Source organism: Xyrauchen texanus, chromosome 27 (genome assembly GCF_025860055.1).
Source record: "Xyrauchen texanus isolate HMW12.3.18 chromosome 27, RBS_HiC_50CHRs, whole genome shotgun sequence".
NCBI classification, from domain to species: Eukaryota; Metazoa; Chordata; class Actinopteri; order Cypriniformes; family Catostomidae; genus Xyrauchen; species Xyrauchen texanus.
This window is the reverse complement of record NC_068302.1, coordinates 38019928-38046345: the sequence shown is the minus strand read 5'-3', so window position 1 is coordinate 38046345 and position 26418 is coordinate 38019928. Positions and strand designations below refer to the sequence as shown.

Here is a 26418-nt window from a genome sequence, read left to right as displayed (position 1 = left end):
TCTTCAGCAGAACACAAATGAAGATTTGTAGAAGAAGATAGTGCTCTGTCAGGTCCTTATAATAGAAGTACACGGGTGCCAGCACTTTGATGTTCCAAAAGTCATATTTAGGCAGCAATAAAGTGATCCACATGACTCCAGTCAATCAATGAATGAATTCTGAAGCAAATCAATACATTTGTGTAAAAACTACTGAAGTAATTTCTGTGCCACTTGCATCACCAACTAAAACTGCAAAAATAGAGAACTCCCCCCATCTTTCAAAAGCACCACAGAGTCAAAACTTTACAGTTTTAGGAGAAATCAGCCTACAATTGTCTTACTTATAGTTGACTCTGGAAAGTAAGCTAGAATAGGAGAAAGATAAATATACATTTACATTTATGCATTTGGCAGATGCTTTTATCCAAAGCGACTTACAGTGCACTTATTACAGGGACAATCCCGCCGGAGCAACCTGGAGTTAAGTGCCTTGCTCAAGGACACAATGGTGATGGCTGTGGGGATCGAACCAACGTCCTTCTGATTACCAGATTACCAGTTATGTGCTTAGACCACTAAACCACCACCACTCCTGGTGTAGAAAATGCTTTTTTAAAATATAGAAAACTGCAAAACGACACACATGAAGAGCTACTGGATATCCTGTGATTGATTGTGCAATCGTATAGTAATCTTATGCCAAGATCTTATAACACTATTTTGTTGATAATTGTTTGAGCAAGAGAAAAGGTAAAGACCACAAAGGCCATTAAGATTGGCTATTAAGAAAAATATGAAAGAAACTAATGAAATGATTCATTCAAAATGAGTTTGTAGGTCCAAATGTATACATTTATCAATTGATTAAAGAACATGAATTTAATTAGAGGAGAAATTTATACTTTGAAAGATCACTAGATTTGATGATGGGGGCGGGGGGCAATGCTTAATGCTTAATGCAAATAATAAAATGAAAGTAACCATATAATCCTGCATTATAAGAATATAATTATGCATGAAAAATGTTTTATTAATTTTATTATTGAAGCAAATACAACAGTCAACATTTGATTTGAAAGATATTAGTGATAACTTCAGCACTGAATCGCCACTTTCTCAACTGGTTTTATTCAGGATCAAGAATTTATATTGATTTATATGAATTAGTGTATATATATATATATACATTGACAAATATGGTTGTCGAAGATATTAAAATTAGAAATATTTTAAATATGTAGCTTTTAAACACTTGTGTGTCAAGTTCTCAGAAATATTAACTTTGTGTCCATTTTTGTTTCATACATTTTTGAAAAAGCATTTTCTACAAAAATATTTAAAACTTTAAAATTGTCATGTGGTGTAACCATCAAGTAAAAAAATATAATAATGATAAATATAACAATAATTATTATTATTTGCACCCTGACTACATGAGAGTATTAACAATTTTATTATCAATTTCAAAAACGTTTTCAAATACATTTTTCAAAGTAATGTTTATATATATATATATATATATATATATATATATATATATATAAATATTATGATATCAAGTTCTCTCATGGTTACACCTCATGATTTGTACAAAATGTGCCTTTTCATAAAAATGTCAAAATAAATATCAGCATGCTCAGTTTTGAGGGTCTAAATGTGTTAACTCTGTTTTATGGTTTTTATGAATAACATAAACAACAAAATAGCTACCTTTCAAGTTGGTTACACCATGACTTGGTTTTTGGTGGACAAAAGTGCTATTAAATATGAATCATGTTTTAAAAGCTTATTCTTCACTAGTCATGAAAACGTAGATTTTTTCAGGAATTTCAGCTTTTAATGAGACTTTTATGAGATTTTTGAATATGACTTGACAATATGAAAATATGCTCATAGGAGAGGTGTATTCAAGTAAATGGTTTGTGTGAATTGCATTTTTTTTGGTATGTATTTTTAATTGAATAGATCTGGACAAAATTGAGCATCACTTAATTGACTCTTAGGAAACATGGACATAATATGCACCTGTTACCCTCTGTTATTGTATTTTATGATGAATTCTATAAATCAAAATCCTCGTTATGATCATGAAAAAAACACATTTCTTTCTACTCCAGTAACTGAACTAGTAAAGGAAGTTTGGCTGTTTCTATGTAGGATGCTTAAACAGTGGTGTAAAAAAATCAGTTTTACACATAAAAGCGTTGTATGCGCGAAACCCCGTGCAAACACATTGTAACTGAACACTTGTCATAGCAATAACTTATATTATGTTCTCTTTTTTTAAAAAAAAAGAAAGACAAAAGATTTCCTTGTACTATTCCCTTGGCCAACTGTCTCCAAAACAAAGTTTCATCTGTTCCAATCCTTTAAAATGATTATGGTAACTAAATAGGAGATTTTTCCAAATCTTTGAAAGTCTTCACACTTACTCTAATGTTCCAAACCCGTATGGCTTTCTTATTCCACTGAACACAAAAGATTATGTTAGGCAGAATGTTAGCCTTAGTCACCTTTCATTTTCACCGCATCTTTTCAATGCAATGAAAGTGAATGGTGACTGAGGTTTAAAAGAACACTAGGGTGAATAAATAATGACAGAATGTAAATGTTTGGGTGAACTATCCCTGTAAGTACAAAATCATTAATTCCACTTTGATGTTCAGTTCAGGACAAGGACGGATGTTTAAACACAGTCCGTCCACTTTGTAAGACATTAAAGATGATTTATTCATAAGGCAATAATTGCAACTCTCCGAGGAGCCCTGCGATTTAGAGATTAGACCCCAGCTGCTCTTGTGTTTTCTTGAAATAAAGTGAATATCACATAATCAAGTAACGCTGCACAATAAAAAACAGCATGTAAACTCATCTGTTTGGTACATAATTACCCAAAAGATTGCTGTTGGCAGGATAAAAGGATATTTTTAACTGGGGACAAACAATAACCGTGTTTCTGAGAAGTAGACACAGGTTTCCAACTTTTATTTGCATGCAGGCGGTATCACGTAATTAAAGCGACTTTAGAGTAAATCGAGTGCGCAAGACTTCTGAACCAGAAGGGTGCATTTTAATTTCAGGTCTCCTATAGTTTAATTGATATTTTTAAACTTAAACGTGACGTGTAGTGAACTGCTCACCTCGTGCGAACAGTCCATTTAGAAGTTAATTGGAAAAAGCCATGCTATTTAAAATGGTCATGGCTGCAGGAATAGAGATACTGAATATGTATTTGTGACAGCTAATTGATTATTCAATGGGAGTCAAAGACTGCTTAGCTCGATTAAAAGCGAAAGATTGTTTACACAAGAAATATTGTCTTGGGAACACTATCAAATGAAACCTGTTTGAATGCTAATATGTTTGACTGTCTTTACTCTGGCTGTAAACAACAACACGCTTGGCACTTTGATCACAACAATGCTATATTCAAATCGAATTTGTCATCTAAACAGGTTCTTGCTTTATTTTTGCAGAATGCATCCACATTCCCACGACCGCTCCCAGGGGCCTGGCTGGGAGACATACCAACAATTCATTGAGGACCGGCTCAGTTTAAGCTCCGAGAACACAAAAGGACAGAATTGGCGGCGGAAACGCTCTCAGACTGAAACCCTTCATTTCTAACTCTCAAAAGTGGAGCAAGAGGATACGCAAATGAGCCCCTGTCCTCGAAGTGAACCGGTTTGGTAGTCAGTCACTTCAACAAACAATGAACGTCCCCTGCAGTGGGGGAGCTGATCTGGGCTGCCAAACACAAATGGCAAATCTATCAGTAATGAACCAGTGAAATGATTCCCAAAGCTGCCATTGTCGCTGTACTATAGCTCCTACCTGCTCTCCCTATGGAATCTACGCCTACTGTCCTCTCCTGTTCATCTCGTTTGTGTTGCTTAGTCATGTGATAACTATTCATGTCGAAGCTTTGGACATGTCTCTCGTGATCAGTGGATGGTAATTGCTTAATTGAGCGCAACCCACAAGGATGTCTCCTGAAGGACTATACAACAACAGAAGTTATTTTTGACGGCTTGGGGAACTATAATGCGGGGGATAAAACAGAGACTCTTACCTCGCCATGTGATAATTTTTCCACCTTGGATGATGTCGGACAAACCATAGGAGAGCCGAATTGTGGGTATAACGTGTACATTGCGGATGTGTTCATTTTGTTTTCAGTTTTACGACAGAATTTCAACAATTCCCCTGGATTTTTTTAGGAGTCGTTTCTCTTTGTTCAGAAAGAAACGTTTGCAGAGTTGACTATTTTTGTATGAGCACCTGCTATCATAATGTAATGATACAAAGATGTGGCGGATGGCAGAGACGGATCGCAAGACTTTAAAAACATAGTGATACACTGGCGTTTTTTTGGAACACTTACATCCAAATGCCTTTTTCATCCGACATTTAGTCACTGCTCAACCAAACACGCACTTCACCACTGGACATTTTCTAGAACAACCAATACTTTCATAATATTGTGCAGCAAACTTAAATTGTAAATATGAAGTGTCTTTATCAAAAGTGTTTTAACCCTCTATGGTTCACATAAAGTTCCAACAATGGAATATTTGTCCTATTCGATTTTATATATATATATAGTATAAACTAGTTCCAATAACACATTTATTTTCTTTTTATTTATTTGTGTGTGTGAGTGTGTGTGTGAGTGTGAGTGTGAGTGAGTGTGTGTGTGTGTGTGTGAGTGAGCGAGTGAGTGAGTGAGTGTGTGTGTGTGTGTGTGAGTGAGTGTGTGTGTGTGTGTGTGTGTGTGTGTGTGTGTGTGAGTGTGTGTGTGTGTGTGTGTGTGTGTGTGTGTGTGTGAGCGTGTATTTATCACTTTGTGGGGACCAAATGTCCCCATAAGGATAGTAAAACCCGAAATCTTTGACCTTGTGGGGACATTTTGTCGGTCCCCATGAGGAAAACAGCTTATAAATCATACTAAATGATGTTTTTTGAAAAGGTAAAAATGCAGAATGTTTTCTGTGAGGGTTAGGTTTAGGGGATAGAATATAAAGTTTGTACAGTATAAAAACCATTATGTCTATGGAAAGTCCCCATAAAACATGGAAACACAACATGTTGTGTGTGTGTGTGTGTGTGTGTGTGTGTGTGTGTGTGTGTGTGTGTGTGTGTGTGTGTGTGTGTGTGTGTGTGTGTGTGTGTGTGTTAAAATACCAAAATGGTCAGAAATAATTTTCTCACAAAGTATAAATGTATCCTCTAATTAAATGTGTTCTTTATACATTTATACATTTATACATTTTGAACTCATACAAATTTACATTTTACAATTTGTCTTTTAAATTGTCTTTAAATGTAAGCTAATCCTCCCAGTTAGTCAATTGGATACTCTTCTATTGGCCTTTCTATTGAACATAACCATGTTAATTGTTCTAAAAGCATGAACCATTTCTAAATAATGAATAACTGTAGCAATATAATTAATGCCACTGTCTATATACAAAATAGGATATGCATTACTGCAATTCAGAATTGCCATATGCAATATGGCTATATTTACACTGACTTACATTTTAAACCTTAGTTGGATAAAGCTGATCTGTGAACAGTATTTGTTTCTCTCTCTTTTTTTATTTTTATATTAAGTATCGAGAAAGACAAATGATGGCCACAAGGCAACACCTTACCATAGAGGGTTAAGATCATGTGAAACAAATTCAGACATGTGTGTTCAAACTTTTAACTGGTAGTATAAAACACATTTTTTCACACTTAGACAACCATATTAGATTTGTCAAAGACGTATTTTCTGTGCCACATGTAAACAAGCGTGTTCTTGCATAAAATGCTAAACCAATGTATCAATGTAGCTAAAAATGGGCAATTGAATGAATGAATGAGTGGATGTGGAACAGAAAACCAGGAAAGGATTATGCAGATATACACACCCACCAACATCTGTCTGAGAAGCCCGTCTTGATTGTTGTGTAATCGTTATAATTACTTTTATCATATCTGCTGAACATATACAGTACGCAGCTGTCTTAAGCCAGCAACAAACAGAATTTCAATGTAGTTTCCATTGCTATGTGGTTTCTAAGGCATTCATATTGGTTTGTTGTGCATTGCTGTGTGGTTTCTAAGGCATTCATATTGGTTTGTTGTGCATTGCTGTGTGGTTTCTATGGTGTTCTGTGTCCATCCCCAAGTCTCTATGATAGCACATATTTTCTTTAAAAAACACATGATTTGAGGTATCATTCTTGTCCGTGGTGCAAAAAGTGTAGGGCAATTTACCGTAGATGTCAAAGTTCAATACTTGAAGGAATAGTTCACCGAAAAATGAAAGGTCGCTCACAATTTACTCACCCTCATGTCATCCCAGATGTGTATGACTTTCTTTATTGTGCTGAAAACAGTCAAATATTTTTAGAAGAATATTTCAGCTCTGTAGGTCCATACAATGCAAGTCAATGGTGCCCAGAACTTTGAAGCTCCAAAAAGCGCATAAAGGCAGCATAAAAATAATCCATACAACTCCACTGGTTTAATCCATGCCTTCAGAAGCGATATGATAGGTGTGGGTGTGAAACAGATCTATATTTAAATCCTTTTCTTACTATAAATGTTCACTTGTATCATCCTTCCTATCCCTGTTCATGAGAGGACCGAGTTTTTTAGCAATTCACATTCTTCATAAATATCAGCACTTACTGGGCAGGAGTAAAAAACGGGAGGGATAAAGCAAAGGAAAAGAAAAAATCTATAATATTTGCACAACAGCCCATTATGTGGTGATATGTATAAAGAATGTGAATTTTAAAAAAATTATAATATTTATATGCATATGTATAATGTGCATAATACATATGCACATATGAGGGCCGTTTGAAAGTAAATGTATAGTTTTTAAAAAAGTACATAAATATTGATCTATTTCACACCTATTATATCACTTCTAAAGACATGGATAAAACCACTGGAGTCAAATGGATTACTTTTATGCTACCTTTTAGGCTTTTTGGAGCTTCAAAGTTCTGGCCACCATTGACTTGCATTTTATGAACCAACAGAGACACTTTGTTTGCACTCTGCAGAAGAAAGAAAGTCTTACACATCTGGGATGGTATGAGGGTGAGTAAATGATGAGGCAATATTCATTTTGGGGTGAACTATCCTTTTAAGGTTAGTTGTTAGTTCTAATTCCTTAGTAAGCATCACTAATGATAAGATATATCGAAAACTATTTAGTTAAATCCAAATCTTGTGTCCTTTAGGAAGAAATAGCCACCCTTAAAGTCTTATCAGATTCTTTTAGTGAGAATTGCATCTGCCAAGAACACACAATCCATCAATGTCATTGGTCAGACTGTCGGGGATTGTGCCTAGTGGCTTGAGCAATTTAGCTTCTAACACATCCCATTCTTTTGAAGAACATTGCGAATAACTCACAGAGGTCAGATTACAGAAGAGCTTTTCACTGAGATTCATTGATTCTTCAGAAATCCCTAACTCAGGGATATAATAAAAAGACATAAATGATCCTATCCGATGCTAAATCATGCATTTTGACCTAGAATATTATCGAAAGCCTTCATACCAGACACTTCCGAGAGGTTACGATTTGGCTGGTTAGCCTAGAAACTGCCCTTGAGATGAACAGAAAATGCTAATGCTTACATTTATCCAAGTATTATAGACCTCCTCAGAAACTTTCCTGTGAATACATTGGTCACAAATGAGGTTTTATCTAAAGATCTTTACCATAGTTCTCTGAAGACTTTCACATAACCTGTTTATCACGCAATACAAATAGATTGCAGCTCCTTGAGTCCACTTCTCAGAATTTACAATGACCTTTATTTTCTAAAGCAAAACAAGGCAGAAATGACAAGAATGCAAATTTGCTTTTCCAAATGACCTCTATTATAGTAGCTGAACTTGTTCAAAGTTTTTTAATTATTATTAATATGACTGAATTAAAGTAATCTGAAGGTGAACACGTAAATACTGGTTTGCATTTAGAGCACATGTGGGAAAAGATGTCAAGTTTTGCCCCCTTTTAAGCAAACCTGAATGCAAAAAGCAGCATTTTATCCATTTGAAAAGAATTTGAAAAGCATCATTTTTCTTTAATTTATTATTTAAAAAACGTATTCTGTAAATGTAATGTTATATTCAATGTCTTTATCAAAAATATTACACTAAATGAGAATTCCTGCTGCATCAGAAAACCAAATTGTTGAAATTCTTTGCTGTTTATGCTTTCATTTCTTACCCTATTTCTTCCAATTTAGAGTCATACAGTAAATGACAAATAAAATCTTTGAAGCCTAAACACATCCTTTTTTAATTATAGATGATAAACATATACAGTTGGCTTCAAAAGACTGAGACCACATTGAAAATCTGGGATTTTTTTTCCTGTTGTTTGATTTTTAAACACAAATAAAACAGGACAAAATAAATATTTCAATGAATAATCAAATTTGTGACACTGACCATGTTACCTTTATGTGCGATTTTAACTAATTGTGCAAATGTCTGAGAAATGTTTCAGATCACTAAAATGTTTTGTATATAATTTAGAATGAAAAGAAAATTGTATTAACCTCCTGAGACCCAAGCGTTACTGCTGTACGCATTTTCCTGTACTGTTAGATTTGAAACTAGTAGCACTTAATAAACAAGCAAAAAAAAATATTCTAGAGCAAACAGTTTTCCTAAAAAAATGTATGTCCACATATGTGGACTATGAGACTAAGTTGTGAAATTTTAAATATCAATCTATAGAAAGTTATTTTTCCAGGAGTGTTGGTTATTCATGTTTTTGAGACGTTACAGACATTAAATCAGAAATTAGCATAATTAATTCTGATTCAAAGTAATGGCCAGCATCATCCAATCACTGCCAACCATGTTAAAATATAATTATACATAATAAATTCTGAATCTATGTAATTATTATAATTGTCCCATGTCTGCCAAACACGTTGAGCGGTCAAACATCATCTGCAGCCTGAATCTGAACTTTTGACTGGATTTTAGGACTAAATCCACTTAGCTTCATAAAGAGCTATAGGATGCTCCCTTGCTCCCTATTTAGTGAATGACTTAACCTCTATTGGGCCGTCTGTCTACACTGGTCTCAGAACAGTTTGAAATGCACATTATTTTCATCCTAACTCCATATAAAGCCCCTGAAAGCAACATATTTCAGCTTTTGGATGAACCCATTGATTCACAGTGAATAAAGGAATGCATGTTAACATAGGAATGCATTTACTAATGTTAATGAATACCATATTGTACAATGATAACAAAATAAAATATAACAAGATGTATATTAAAATGAAGCTAAATGACCCACATATGTGATAATGTTGAAAGTTATTCAAAATAACTAACTTTTTTTTTTTTTTTTTACTTTTGAGGAAATAGTGTCCCAATATCCATGTATGTGGACATGATGTTTATCAGTGTGCTGAATTATAAATTTTTTTTAACCGGTATATAAAACGAAACTAGAGATGCTACTATTTATACCCAAGCAGGTTTTAATGAAAAAACCGAGAGAGGTTTGTTACCAGAGGCATTTTGTTTGGCTCTACGCCATTAGAAGCGCTTCACTGAAATTGACGTCATGTTGTTGTGTCATGTGACAGGGTGTGCCAGAATTAAACCCTTAAATTACAGTCTAGAGTGTTGTGAACAATATTCAGTTGGTTTAAATTCACTTAAATTATACGTTACATCTAGCAAAGCCAAAAGACAACGTCCATGGACACAGGTCGTACAAGGTTAAATAGGAAAAATGTACCATGGACGCTTTTTCATTAGTTGTTTCAGACTCTGTTCTAAGTATGAAAAGTAAACTATCTAAACGTTTCTATGTCAGTGTTATAGCGTTGATCTATACTGTATGTGCACAGTAACAACCGGAGACAGGTGGAAAGGTTGGTTTGAGGTTAAATGCACTGACAATCTGAATCTGTGCTTGTGAGTGTTTAAAGACTTTAAACTGCTTTTCCTTACTGTATACTTTTATACCAGATACACATTGTGCATGAGTGCAAGGGAAATAATCTCTGTATTTGCGCTCTCCCCTCATGTTAGCATGCAACACCAAACAATGTTTGAGAGAATCAAATAGTCATGTGTGAGAAACACAATGAGATATTTGAGAGCTAGTTAAAGAAATGTTCCAGGTTCAATTCAAGTTAAGCTCAATGGATTATCAAATACCAAAGCAGCAATTTTGACCCATGCCTCAGTTTGTAAAATCACATTTAAATTGCATTTTCAGCAAAGCAATTACAATGGAAGTCTATGGGGCAAGAAGAAAAGCAGTAATGTAAGGTTTCTTGTTTTGTTAAAAGTGTTTGTCAATTTGTCTGTACAAATAAAATGTATGTTATGTGAGCTGTAAAGGGTGTTTTCTCCCCCTAGATATGATATGGTACTAGATATGACTTTGCACAGACAAGTTAGTAGTAAAAAATCGAGTCTATCTCATTCATGTAAAAGGTCTTGTGGCAATAGTTCCATTCTCTGTGCAACACCTTGCCCCATAGACTTTCACTGTAAGTGCATTTACAGTTTGGGAGAAGAATCCAAATGATATGTGTAAATCAACAGCATGTCAATAATGCTGTCTGTTGAGCTCAACTTGTATTGAACACAGAAGTTTGCTTTAAAAAGGATCTATTTTTAATATATCCCATTTACCACACTGTGACAAGATCTACTTTTTGCATATGTTGACCAATCTCTATTAATATTGAACACCAGACTTCTGCCTTGAAGTGTTCATGCAATTATTAGTAAAAGACCGATCCATAATTCTTGCCATGCCCATATGTACAGACTTCTCTTTTACCTCTGATCCAGAAGTTGATATTTGTATTTTTCACTGTATCCTCAGTGTGTATGTGGCTCCCTTTCTTTAGAAAAATAAAAGGAAATACTTTCATACAACCCATCTGAGTAACTGTGATTTGTCAAAGTGGGGTGCAGTGATTAAAAATCTGTGCTGGTCACCGAAAGGTTGTACAGTAGGATTGAATTCCACAAAAGCCAATCCATGAGCGATCATCCTTTTGTCACTGAGCAAAACTTATAATCTTAGTTTCATTCATTATAAGAACATTCTGAATGTGATTATATATATATATATATAATCAACTCCAAACCCAACTCAATTGGTTATTCTCAATATTTAGAGTAAGCGCAACAAATAAGTAACACAAAATGGCAATTAAATAACATTTTTGGCCTTTCAAAAAACTGCCATGAGTAGCAACCACAGCCTTCCAAATGCTGTTCAAAGAGGTGTATTGTCTTCCCTCACTGTAAATCTCACGTTCGAGAAGGGCCCACAAGTTCTCAATAGGATTTAAGTCACGTGAGGAAGGGGGCCAAGTCATTATTTGGGCATCTTTGAGGCCCTTACTGGCTAGCCAAGCAGTGGAGTACTTGGATGCATGTGATGTAGCATTGTCCTGCATAAAGATCATGGCCTTCTTGAATGCTGAGGACTTCTTCCTGTACCACTGCTTGAAGAAAGTACTTTCCAGAAACTGGCAAAAGGTTTGAGAGTTGAGTTTCAGTCCATCTTCATCTCGAAAAGGTCCATCTACCTCATCCTTAATGATAGCAGCCAAGACCAGTACCCCTCCTCCACCTTGCTGGCACCTGACTCGAAGTGGTGACCTGTGTCCATTAATGATCCAGCCACAGGCCCATCCATCTGGTCCATCAAGAGTCGCTCTCATTTCATCTGTCCATAAGACCATAAATAAATATGTCCTCAGGTATTTCTTTGCCCAATCTTGATGCTTCAACTTGTGAATATATTCAGTGCTGGTCGCCTTCTTGACCTTGGCCTTGTCCCTGAGCACTTTACACTTGTACTTCTTGACACTCCAGGTAGGTTGCAGTTCTGGAATATGGTGGCACTGGAGGATAAAGGGTTCCTGTAGCTTCACGTTTAATTCATCTCAAGTCATTTGCAGTAAATTTGTGCCTTTTCTTCTCCACACGTTTTTTGCACCCCAGTTGACTATTCGCAACAAAATGTTTGATTGTCCGATGATCACGCCTCAATAGTTTACCATTTTACCTGAGGTAATGAAGCTACCTAATTATTATGCACACTTTGATATAAGGCGTTAGTCACTTTCGCCACACCCTCCCTCATTACACAAATATATATATCACCTGAAAATAAAATGTTTATATGGTTTGGAGTTGGAATATTTGCATGGAAATAATGATAAGATCAGAATACTCACTTGCCTAATAATTGGGCACGCAGTGTATATTCAAATATCCAAATTTTCGGCATTCTGATGGTTGATATGCACATTAACTGAAGCTCCTGACCCGTATCTGCATGATTTTATGCACTGCTATCACACGATTGGCTGATTAGATAATTGCATGGATGGTTGTTGGTGCCAGACAAGTTCAATCAATATTTGGTGGAATAACACAGATTTTCAATCACAGCTTTCATGCATCTTTGCACGCTTTCCACCACTCTTTCACATTGATGTTGGGTGATTTTATGTCACTCCTGGTTCACAAATTCAAGCAGGAATTCAACAGACACTGGAATGCAATGGCTGCCATGCATGTAGAGATGCTGATTTAAGAAATATTTGAAGTTTTTCCAGAGCTGTATATATAAATATATATATATATGTTTATATTTATGCAACACTGGTTTCCACATTCTTCCTCTGTTTTCATTGTGTTGTATTTCTGTGTTTCTCTGTCAGTTCCTCTTCTGACAATGAGACTGGAGATCCGGGTGCAATGATGTGTAAATAATGGATTGCTGAGCTGTCGTTTCACTGGCTCGACACTAATGCGCATTTAATTACAAGTGTCATAACAGCGACACACGACTGACACAGTCGCAGTCATACCAACATCGTCATCTCAATCTGCAAGGCTTGCTGTTTAGTTTCTTAGTGGTATTAGCAGTAATATAGTTGTGGAGATTCCTGCCGTGTACTTATGTTCTAATGCAAAGTAGGTATGTGTATTATTAATTGACTTGTAAGGTCATCACTTTTGTGGTGGGACTAGTGTTCTAGGATCATAACATACATCATGAATTTGTGGTTTGATGTTTTACAAACAGAAAATGTATTTTTAAATTTTTTTTATTACATACTGTATATATATATATACACCACAGTTAGTTCAGGTTCTCGAATCTGATTGGACGAGAGACGTTCCATGAGCACTGATAGTCTGACAGCATCAGCACTCCTATGCTTCACTGAGTGTGTATCACTCCGCATTCCTGCTGTTCTAAACTAAAGTGTATCTGTTAGGAGTTACTGGCTTTATTTTTTTAATTAGCCAGCAGGTGGTGGCAAAAGATAATTTTTGTGTATAATATGAGCCAGTTGGTGACGTAAAAATAATCCATTAGTCATTGTTTACATTGAACTGCGCTCTGTGATCGCTGTATTACTAATACAATACCAAAGGTAAGAAATAGCTTTAAACAGATAACTTCAGCATTAAGGCTCATCCTTTTATCGGAGTTTCCACATTGGATACATACTGTATAAAATGGAGGAGGACATCGCTGTTTCTATAGTGAATGACTCTTGCGCACCGGCTACCACGAAATAGAGAGGAATACCCCCGCTTGGGCATCTATTTTCCACTGAGAAAGCTGACAGCATCTCTGATTGGGTGTGGCAACAGGTGATCGCACATGCTCTATCGCTCTCTTTCTCTCTCACACACACACAAACATCCAGACGTCAATCCTTGTTTATCCAATAACTTGTTAGAAACAGCACAAGCCATGATACTATTTCTGAAGTGAACTTTTTGAATTACTAACGGAGGCTTGGATGCATCATTTGTTTTGAACCAGCAACGGTAGATTCTGATTCGTCGGTGAGAAACTAGTTTTTCTGACTGTACGGGGTTTTTCAAAATTTTTTAAAATGTACTTTTTTATTGAACTGTTGTATATAAGCAATATCACACGAGCAAGAGTGCAATATGGCCCTACATCAGCATTGCTGTAATTTACCTACGGCACTCGGCCTGCGGCCGAATCACAGCAGTACTGATGTAGGACCATATAGCACTCTTGCTTGTGTGATATTGCTTAAATATATATTTATATATATATATATATATGTATATCAGTATACACTCACCTAAAGGATTATTAGGAACACCTGTTCAATTTCTCATTAATGCAATTATCTAAACAACCAATCACATGGCAGTTGCTTCAATGCATTTAGGGGTGTGGTCCTGGTCAAGACAATCTCCTGAACTCCAAACTGAATGTCAGAATGGGAAAGAAAGGTGATTTAAGCAATTTTGAGCGTGGCATGGTTGTTGGTGCCAGACGGGCCGGTCTGAGTATTTCACAATCTGCTCAGTTACTGGGATTTTCATGCACAACCATTTCTAGGGTTTACAAAGAATGGTGTGAAAAGGAAAAACATCCAGTATGCGGCAGTCCTGTGGGCTGAAAATGCCTTGTTGATGCTAGAGGTCAGAGGAGAATGGGCCGACTGATTCAAGCTGATAGAAGAGCAACTTTGCCTGAAATAACCACTCGTTACAACCGAGGTATGCAGCAAAGCATTTGTGAAGCCACAACACGCACAACCTTGAGGCGGATGGGCTACAACAACAGAAGACCACACCGGGTACCACTCATCTCCACTACAAATAGGAAAAAGAGGCTACAATTTGCAAGAGCTCACCAAAATTGGACAGTAGAAGACTGGATAAATGTTGCCTGGTCTGATGAGTCTCGATTTCTGTTGAGACATTCAGATGGTAGAGTCAGAATTTGGCGTAAACAGAATGAGAATATGGATCCATCATGCCTTGTTACCACTGTGCAGGCTGGTGGTGGTGGTGTAATGGTGTGGGAGATGTTTTCTTGGCACACTTTAGGCCCCTTAGTGCCAATTGGGCATCGTTTAAATGCCACGGCCTACCTGAGAATTGTTTCTGACCATGTCCATCCCTTTATGGCCACCATGTACCCATCCTCTGATGGCTACTTCCAGCAGGATAATGCACCATGTCACAAAGCTCGAATCATTTCAAATTGGTTTCTTGAACATGACAATGAGTTCACTGTACTAAAATGGCCCCCACAGTCACCAGATCTCAACCCAATAGAGCATCTTTGGGATGTGGTGGAACGGGAGCTTCGTGCCCTGGATGTGCATCCCACAAATCTCCATCAACTGCAAGATGCTATCCTATCAATATGGGCCAACATTTCTAAAGAATGCTTTCAGCACCTTGTTGAATCAATGCCACGTAGAATTAAGGCAGTTCTGAAGGCGAAAGGGGGTCAAACACAGTATTAGTATGGTGTTCCTAATAATCCTTTAGGTGAGTGTATATACTGTAGCTTAAAATGCTTGGTGTAATTTAATCACAAAGTAATTAGTAAATGTAATCCGATTACTTTAAGTCAGAAAGTAGCACAACGCTTTTCATTTTAAATTATTGTAATCAGATTACAAGTTACTGTTATGATTAAAATTTTAGAAAAGTAATCAGTACTGTGGATTACCTTTTACCCAACAACACTGATAGTTTATTTCAAATATAACAAACCTTGTATTGTTTCACTAGCTTGATTGGGCTTTATTTCTTTAAAATAAATGCCACTTATGATATTATGTTATGCAATGGCTTTTATATATTTCTAAGACTGATTCTATTGTCACTGTATAAACAGTTTAAGGTGCTTTAAGTGATTTTAGCCATTTTAGAATTTCCACAAGCTATCAAGCTGAGCTATTGGATTAGCCACGTCCCCTTTTCCCCAAAATCCCGCACTCCAAAGATACCAAATGAGCTTTATTGAGACCAACACGAGCAGAAACGGTTGTCCAAAACAACAGTAGCAAAATACCACCCTCAACTGACAACTGTTATGAGCAACATGGCATAAAAATAGTTGTATGCCTCAATAATTTCCTGTAACTACAACACAATGAGAACGTGCAAAATGATTGACAGGGAGAAAGGAACATTTTTGTTTTGCTATTTACAGAGTCTAGTGCTGTCACAGGTATCTCGTGACACTTATTTCAGTGATATCTTTCCTGGAGTAGTAACATTTTTTGCATACCTTTCCATGAAAATATCGCTTGCAGCACATTTAATTACATTTATAATACTATAATATAATACCATATATGCAATAAATAAAAGAGAATCCCTTGCCAAAAAAGAAAGATTTTTTTCAGGAATCTTCTTTTCTTTGCATTGCTCTAGCAAGAATCTAATTATTCAGCTCACGCAAATAATTTGCCCGGGGATGATTTTGCTGCACAGACAAATTGTTTTTACAGTCACATTGGAAGTGAAGGGAGGGATTAAATGGCCGTGTATCAGTTAAATACCTCCTACGCTTCATCTGAGATGATGGGCCCTCCTCTGCTTATTCATTTAATTCTGTTGCATAAAAACTTCATTTGTACGAGTGCCTCACATGATCTGTCACTGGTTTAATTGCAAACGCTCTCTTAATGTTATCATAATAAGCGAGACCTGATGCACAGTAAATATGATGTGAAACACCTGGTGATTATTAAACCACAGTGAAATGTGCAAAAGAAACATCTGACTGCCACAATAAAAGAGGAAAATGGGAAGATTTTCTGCTAAATAGTCTTCAAATGAATTGCATAAATGAATATGGCTCTTATTTTATCTTTCCTGTATTGAGGAAGAGAACAATGAAAGTGGCCTTTGTTTGCAAGTGAAGTCACCTGTATTGTAAAGTATTTTAATAGTGGTTATGCAAAAAAAATCAGTTTCAGTGTTGGTAAAGCTACTTTAAATTATGAGTAACTAGCTTGACAAGCTACAGTTTCAGAGAAGTTCATTTTTTAAATAGTAGTTACTATAAGCTACCAATTAAAAATCACTATCAATGAGAAATAACTAAGTATATAATGTTGCATGTATATTAGATATAAATACTGTATGTAGATATGCCTGCTGCGCATAGTATATGCTGTGCTGCATAGTGCAGAAACAATCTGAGCAGTATGGAAGTATGCTGTTCCAAACACAGCCAGATTCTCCCAAATTGGTTCTGTTGTCATGAGAGAGGTCATGAGATAAATAGCAGCTTTGAAAAGCATTAAGCATTTTAACATGCAAATGCGGTTTCTCTGTGCATCCAAGCAAGCCATTTCCAATTATTCTTATCAAATCCTTTGTGCTTATGAAATGTAGTCTTATAACTAAAAGACATAGAAATGGCAGTGCAACAGTTTTGTGACAAAAATACAATTTTGCCTTTCTGCCAGAACATACTGAGACAATATCAAATCAGTGCTCATTTAACATACCATTCTGTCTTATACGGAGGTTTTAGTAGAGGCCAAAACTTGAATGTCACTGCAGTTATATGCATTCAAAACTAAACTGACAGCTCCCCATTCTTTAATTGACACAAAATGAAATTTGCTGAAAACTATTTTTGGTATCCTAAAGGGAACTCAAACAATACAGAGTAGCTTTAAAATTACATTTTATCATGAACTGTCATGAATTTCTCTCCTCTGCAAGGAAGCCTATAATTAATTCAGTTCATGCAACAACAGGTATTCTATCAAAACCACATTTATTCATTCAATAGCATTAAACACAGTGTGTACTTTACAATTGACTGCCTCCAGAGGTTAGTAAGTTTATATCAATTTTGGATCACGTAAGTACATTGCTCAAAATGTAAAGCTCATCTTTTCTTCACTTATTATACAGAAAAGTTAAAGGTGCAAATGTTCCGAATTGAATACTATATATATGCTGTGTGTGTGTATATATATATATATATATATATATACAGCACTGTGCAAATGTTTTAGGCACTTTTCTAGGCACAAATTATGCATAGTGAGGATGTCTTCAAAAATAATGCCATAAATAGTTTTCATTTATCAGTTAGCATCCTACAAATTCCAGTAAACATTAAAAAAGATGCATTTGTATTTGGTGTGACCACCTTTGCCTTCAAAATAGCACCAGGGCTCCCTGTTCTTATATTCTATTATACTGTATTTGCATAAGGAATGTTTGGGAGTCTAAAATTATATTTCTTATTGACACACTAAAGCTGAAGATAAAATAATCTTGTCGGGCACTTCTCACGCACCTTACAGTCTAACTGATTCCAGAAAAGCTCAATGTTGTTAAGATCCATAACACTCTTTTCCAATTATCTGTTGTCCAATGTCTGTTTCTTTGCCCACTCGAACCTTTTCTTATTGTTTTTCTGTTTCAAAAGTGGCTTTTTCTTTGCAATTCTTGAATATTGGTGATGAAACTAGAAAAATGAAACTGGTGTTGAGCGAGTAGAATTCAATGAAGCTGTCAGCGGAGGACATGTGAGGCATCTATTTCTCAAACTAGAGACTCTGATGTACTTATCCTCTTGTATGTTGAACATCTGGCCTTCCACATCTCTTTCTGTCCTTGTTAGAGCCAGTTGTCCTTTGTCTTTGAAGACTGTAGTGTACACCTTTGAATTAAATCTCCAGTTTTTGAGGCAATTTCAAGCATTGTATCGCCTTCATTCCTCAAAACAATGATTGACTGATGAGTTTCTAGAGTAATTTGTTTCTTTTTGACATTTTTGACCTAATGTAAGACATACTGTGACAACTCAAAAACAAACACAAAGACAATATTAAGCTTCATTTAATGAACCAAATAGCTTTCAGTTGTGTTTGATATAATGGCAAGTGATTTTCTAGTATCAAATTATCAATTAAGCATGATTACTCAAGGATAAGGTGCTGGAATGAAAGCTTCTGGAAATGGGGCCTGTCTAGATAAACACAAACATGTGTGACTGTATATTCAATATTTTACAAAAGGAATACTAGCTTACCTAAATATAAATATATTTAGAAATTGAATATTTCGAAATGTAGGATATTTTTATAATATTACATTTTAAATATAAATATAAAATGTAATACTAGCTTACGTACATAAAAATATATTTAAAATACATTTATATATTTATATATTATATTTATATATAAATCCCTGAACGAGGACGATGGCCGCTGACCGCGAGGGGAGAAGGGGCTCCTAGCCGACCGCCTGGAGCGCAGGAGTCGCCTACCGGCTGCTGAAACGCTAGGAGCCCCTTCTCCCCTCGCGGTCGGTGGCCATCGTCCTCGTTCAGGCGGCTGGGCTCCTCGTCCCCCAGCAGATGGCCGCGGCTGCTCTGTTGGGGTGGACGGTAGTGGCGAGAACTCTACTACGGCGTATCCCTCCTCCTTCCCGTGCTTCGGCACTAGTGTAAAGGGATCAATGGAAAGGAGGAGGCGAGAACCGGCTTGACGATATAAATCATATTTTAATAGTAAACTTAAAAGACAACATAAATGCACACATGACGGACATGTCCGTAAACGATCTCTCACTCCTGCATGATACTCTGCAGTCAGCCTTTAACCCTCACGGAGGCATAATTAGCCTAATACGGGACAGGGTGTCTAGGATCACGACCCGGCCCCGCCCTCCGCCCTGCCACAACAATATCTGATATGCAGTACATAAAAAATATATACTAAATATATTTATATTATATATTTACATTTATACATGAAATGTTTAAATCAATATATTTTAAATACATTAAAAAAACTGAACTTGATTTATTTTTTTATTCATATATTTTGGCCTTTTTGTCTATTAAAAAACTAAATCGAAATATATAAATATTGCCTAAAATATATTTTAATAACATTTCAGCAAGAACAGAATAATGGCACTACATTTACACATTATTACACATTTATTCATTTGGACGGTAAAGTGTTTTGTCAAATATTTTTGAAGGTTTAAACAATATATATTTAAGATTTAGGGAATATTTCTTTCAACCATACTAATTAGATTATATTTTAAACATATTGTAAATATATATGGACCACAGAAATCATACTGTGCTAACACCATGTACCATTCCAATATTTATGGACTAACATGTAAATACAATGGTACAAGAATATGGTATTACCATCTGAAACATTCTTCTGTAAGGAATCCAGGTAAATTAGGAAAGCTGCTAAAATGGTGTGCCATTTCTTTAATTCCACTTTTTTTTTTTTTTAATTATTGTATACAAAAATCTACACAGATATGTATACAAATATTACACAAAAGTGGCTAAAACATATTGGCATGCATAAAAGGCAACACCATTGGAAAACGTCCTCAGTCTAGTTGGTAAATTGGGACAAATGGGCTTTAGCCAGAGAGTTCACCTCAGTATCCTTACAGTTTAAGACAATTACGATGTGACCCAAAGGAAATCTCTCTATGGGAAACTGAGCTGACGACAATCTTCCCACAGAATGCTCTCTGCCTAATGAGAAAAAAAGTTCAAATTAGTCTGACTCTAGAATTAGCTGAATTTGACCTTTTTTTCTGGTGAAGCAGACAGGTTGTGTAGGTACCCGAACAATGAGCTCCCCAGTGACAGCAGAACAGCAGTTTGTGTCAGTAATGGGCACATTTTGTTTCTGAGTATTTCAGCCAAAAGATGTCAATTTGTAAAGATGTGGACACATTCAGCTTTAGAGAAAGAGAAAGGTGGCATGGCAACATGAAATTCTGTTCCAGCGTAAGAAGCTGCCTCAACTGTTTTCACATGTGAATCATGCATTGTTAAACTGTCAGCTGTTGTGGTCTTGATATGGACATAATTTCACAGCAGCAGTGCAACGGACCCCGATGAAATGCTCTGGAACTCAAACAAACATCCATTTATCAAGGTGAATGACATGTGCGATCAACAACATTCTGCTTGGATGCCACAACATGAGTAATGAGTGCTGTGGTACTAAATTTACTAACCGTGTTCAAGTTTGAGTTTTTAAACAATCGAGTCCGAGTCGAGTCCAAAAGGGGCCGAGTCAGACTCAAGACCATGTCCATAACAGGCAGAGTCCTAGTCGGGTCAGAATGAATCTGTTCATCAATCTGAATTAAGATTGTATCCCCATCTAAAGAAATAATAGTCTATACTGAGATTTCTTTCTGAATCTTTTTCTCTATCTGCTGACTGATTTGAGAAAATACAGTACAAGACAAATGAGTCAACACAGTAGTAATTAGCACTCAATGAGAAGTTATGTCTCACGATTTGACTGCAAATGCTACATCCAAAAACACTGGAAAAGCCCACTGATAATATTAGGGCCATGTTGTCACAGACATGATTTTCAGGGCAGTTCTGCAGTACCGGATCCTGGCATTGCCAATACAGGCAGCAGTCTAGTGCGGCAACGCTCTCTGGGGCGGCACGACAGGTTACGCAAGATCGCAATGAGAGAAAGGTGCCCCAAGTCATGCCACCCCGCCCCCACCCCGAGCTTGCAAGATCATGATGGGAGAAAGGTGCCCTGAGTTGTTCCTGACAGGCTACTTAGACTCAAAGGCTCTATGTGGTTAGGATTATGGATGTTCATAATGCATTCTCACATTCTGAAGAAACATAAGATAACCATGATAAACTGCAGCATCAGTGGTCTTGAGAAAATGAGTATCAACCATGTGATTGCTGGGCAGACAAAGTCACTGATGATTTTGTATCAATGAAAACTAGAAGAGGAAGATTCAATTTAATATTAGGGATTATGTGTAATAGCACAAAGTATTCTCCCATATGGTTTATATATTGACTCTATAGTTTAATTGTGCAATTTAAGTTATGTACATATAATATATTTTGGTATATATATATATATATATATATATATATATATATATATATATATATATATATATATATATATATAGTTACTTCTTTTCTATATTCATTGTCTGGTTATTTTTATTTAAAGGGATAGTTTACCCAAAAATGAAAATTCTCTCATCAATTACTCACTCACTCTCAAGCCATCCCAGATGTGTTTGACTTTTTCTTTTGCAGACTACAAATGAAGATTTTTAGAAGAATATTTCAGCGCTGAAGGTCCATAAAATGCAAGTGAATGGTCACCAGAAAATTTAAGATCCAAAAAGCACATTAAGGCAGCATAAAAGTAATCCATACGACTCCAGTGGTTTAATCCGTGTCTTCAGAAGTTACATGATAGGTATGGGTGAGAAAAAGATAAAAATGTAAGTCCCTTTTTACTCTAAATCTCCACTTTCACTTTCAGAGGGCCACGTTGAATCTCGCCTAGGGTACCATTTAAGCCAGAACAGCCACTGGTTCTGCGTGCTGCTTGTGCACATAAATCACTGAAGTGTCTGTGTGTGTCTTGCAGCTGCTGCCACAGATATTTTATATTTGCTTGAGCGGAGCCGCGTTGGTCTGCAATCAGTCAGAAATCTTTAAATACCAACCAAAGAACATTTTTCATTGAGCTCTTCTTTAACTGGAATGCCATGGAGAATAATAATTTTGAGTCATAAATTTAACTGAATTTTCGCCATGATATATATTGTCCAGCCCGATATATAAATATATATACATATGACAAGGCTACCTGGAATACTTGATTCTGATTGGTCAATGGCACCATATATTTAAAAATGTTGCCAACAGATCCAATGTTCAATGGAATTTTTTCTTGTTAAATCAGTGAAAAAGCTTTTGCACCTCCTTTTGTACCATTTTTTAAGCATTCCTAAGTAAAACAGTGATCTGATTACAAAACAGGGTGGCAAAATATCAGTATTCTTAAAATCGGTTTGGTATCGGACAGAAATCAATATAGATGCATTCCTAATATATACAGTATAAACCTTTATAACGTCAAATGAGGTATGTGATGTCAGGCCCATTATACTGCCCTACAAAGCAAAAAGGCAGTAACTACGCAGAGTGCAGAACTGAGAAAAATGACTTTAAAGTTATCCTGTCATCCAGCCTAAGTAGTTGTAGGTAGATTATTGGACATGTGGCTGTTTTGTTACTTTATATTAGCTTATTCTTTGTACATATCAATCCTCATATTTAATTTGATATTTTACCCCTATTTTGCAGTTACTGTATTCTTGCTTTGTATTACTTACCAAAAACGTGGCACCATACCAAGGAAAAGGCGGTAACTACAGATTCTCCAAAAACTATTTTGCCACAACTTGGGCTCTGGGTGTGTTATACACTGTATTTGAAATAATTGGAACCATTTGTTTTCCTGAACATGGATATACCAAACCCAAACTAATTTGACCATTTTAGGTCAATATTTTCCACCCAGAAGCTGTTCTGATGCTGAAACGGCTGCTTAAAGTCTCACATTGCTAAGCTGTGTCAAGGCCCAAATTGAGAAAATTTATTTTGAATAGGACCACATGCTTTTCTAGTTATTGAATATTTTTCCACCGCTGGTTGGATTATAACTTTGTGACATGAACAACAAAATGATGACATGGCATCGGCGATGATGTGAAGTTACAGAGGATAAAGTTACAGCTAGGAGCAGGGAGGATCAGGGGCAGGTAAGCAAAGCTATTTAAAACATCGCCTGTCAATTAGCATAATGCTATCTGAATGGACCTCTGAGAGGAAGTCCCGCCCTGGTGGCTGACAGGTGTTTATATTGTGATAGCCTAGCCTCTAAATGTTTAATCTGTCACTGTTACTTACCATTCTCCGGGTATTTTCTTTTCAATGCCATTTCGACCATCTTCTTTCCCCGGCTTTGTGCCATCTCAAACAAAATTTGTGTGAAGTTAGAAGTGTGAAATCGCAAATGTTAAAACCGTCCCGTGAGGATGCCGCGAAGTCAGCTGTGTGTGTTCACCATGGAAACAGTAACTTCACTGCGCAGCAACACGGTTAGTTTTTGTTAGGTAAAACATAACAAGAATACAGTAATGGATGTTACTGTACTCTTGCTTTGTTTCACTAGGGCTTTTTTTTTTTTCTCCCCTTAATACAGATGTTTGATTCTGTCTGCTTCCCCCTGAATGTAATTGCAGTGTTGTGAATTACAGGTCTCCCGGGTGTAGGATGCAAATATTTCTTCCATTCATATTTTCATAATTCATTTCACCTCTCTCTCTCTCTCTCTCTCTCTCTCTCTCACTCATACCCATACCTCCAAACAAAGGAATTGATATCGCTCCTCTTTTGTGTTTTGTGAATTATGAATTTTATGCATCCAATCTCACACCTTAAATCAACCCAACCAAAGTTTAATACATAAAGTTTCACATTTAACTTGAATGCCTTTAACAGAAACTGAAAGTTTGCATGCAGATAGTCTCAGATAGAGTGGAGTGGCCTAAGGCTACATAAAAATATTAATATAATACTCATTAGCAGAAATAAAATACATTTGAGTCAGCTGGCTCGCAGATCCAATTTTAGTGCCCTGTAGGAGGGGAATTGCCCTTTCAGAAAGATTTTAAATTTCATTAGTGGAATACAGATTATACAACAGTTACTGTAGTTCCAGTCCTCAAGTGCCATTTAAAGGCCAGAAATATAATTTACACAAGTGCCAATGCATAGCCAAGTTAAACATACTTAACGTGCGTTCTTGTGGAACTATGGCGGTCACAAACCTCCGTACTCTAGGGGGCGATAGAGTTACCTTGAAAAGTCGTCATCAGTCTTGGTTCCAGAAGGTTTTGTTTTTTTGATTTCATAAACTTCTTCATACGAGTTTTAAGCCATGAACCACACCAACCAGCATTGAAGAGATTCACACCATTACAAACTTTGTTTTAAAGGTGCACTGAGTAATTTTTAAGTAAGTATGTCAAAGTGCCTTACATTGGCTTACACTGGCACCTATTGGCTTGGATGCTGCATCATTCAAACACAGTAGTTTTCAGTTCCCAATCCCAATGTAGAAATTCACTATCCACATTAGGCAAGGATTAATTTAATCCATGAATAAAAATGTGCCCAATAACAGGACAGTTACTGAGATTATACAAGTAGTTTTCAGCTGGCCATGCAATACTAATATGGTTGCCCCCATGCACTACGCTGCTCCATGTGAAATAAAATAGCTTTTATATGGTTACTGGTATGACTGGATCTCACATAAGTGGTCAAGATTTTATACATATGTTTCAAATTTCTATTAATTTCTTTAGAAGTAAACCTTTTTATATGAAGAAAAAAATTATGAGTGAACCTTGAAGGCAAAAAAGTATATGAAAATCTGACAAAAAGACAAGGTACAGTCAGAAGTTAACATATACCTCAACCAAATACATTTAAACTCAGTTTTTCACAATTCCTGACATGTAATCATAGAAAACTTTCCCTGTCTTAGGTCAGTTAGGATCACTACTTTATTTTAAGAATGTGAAATATCAGAATAATTTGATTTATGATGATTTATTTCAGCTTTTATTTATTTAATCACATTCCCAGTGGGTCAGAAGTTTACATACACTTTGATAGTATTTGGTAGCATTGCCTTTAAAATATTTAACTTGGGTCAAACATTTTGGGTAGCCTTCCACAAGGTATCACAATAAGTTGCTGGAATTTTGGCCCATTCCTCCAGACAGAACTGGTGTAACTGAGTCAGGTTTGTAGGCCTCCTTGCTCGCACACGCTTTTTCATTTCTGCCCACAAATTTTCTATCGGATTGAGGTCAGGGCTTTGTGATGGCCACTGAAATACCTTGACTTTGTTGTACATAAGCCATTTTGCCACAACTTTAGAGGTATGCTTGGGGTCATTGTCCATTTGGAAGACCCATTTGTGACCAAGCTTTAACTTCCTGGCTGATGTCTTGAGATTTTGGTTCAATATATCCACATCATTTTACTTCTTCATGATGCCATCTATTTTGTGAAGTGCCCCAGTCCCTCCTGCAGCAAAGCACCCCACAACATGATGCTGCCACCCGTATGCTTCACGGTTGGGATGGTGTTATTCAGCTTGTAAGCCTCACCCTTTTTTCCTCCAAACATAATGATGGTCATTATGGCCAAACAGTTAAATATTGGTTTTATTAGACCGGAGGACATTTCTCCAAAAAGTAAGATCTTTGTGCCTATGTGCACTTGCAAACTGTAGTCTGGCTTTTTTATGGCGGTTTTGGAGCAGTGGCTTCTTCCTTGCTGAGCAGCCTTTCAGGTTATGTCAACATAGGACTAGTTTTACTGTGGATATAGATACTTGTCTAACTGTTTCCTCCAGCATCTTCACAAGGTCCTTTGCTATTGTTCTGGGATTGATTTGCACTTTTCGCACCAAACTACGTTCATCTCTAGGAGACAGAATCTGTCTCCTTCCTGCACAGTATGATGGCTTTTTGGTCCCATGGTGTTTATACTTGCTTACTATTGTTTGTACAGATGAACATGGTACCTTCAGGCATTTTATCTGAGCTCTTGGCTGATTTCTTTTGATTTTCCCAAGATGTTATGCAGAGAAGCACTGATTTTGAAGGTAGACCTTAAAATACATCCTCAGGTACTACTCCAAT

At 36.3% G+C, this 26418-nt stretch overlaps 1 protein-coding gene across 1 annotated transcript in view; it reads left to right on the top strand.

Moving 5' to 3' along the window:
• Nucleotides 1-3559, top strand: part of LOC127621315 (leucine-rich repeat transmembrane neuronal protein 4-like) — a 33892-nt gene extending 30333 nt beyond the window's left edge. Inside the window, exon 3 of the mRNA XM_052094871.1 lies at nucleotides 3459-3559. The gene's annotated coding sequence lies outside the window, so the exon portion shown is untranslated. The remainder of the gene's footprint in view (nucleotides 1-3458) is intronic.
• Nucleotides 3560-26418: the final 22859 nt, after the last annotated feature.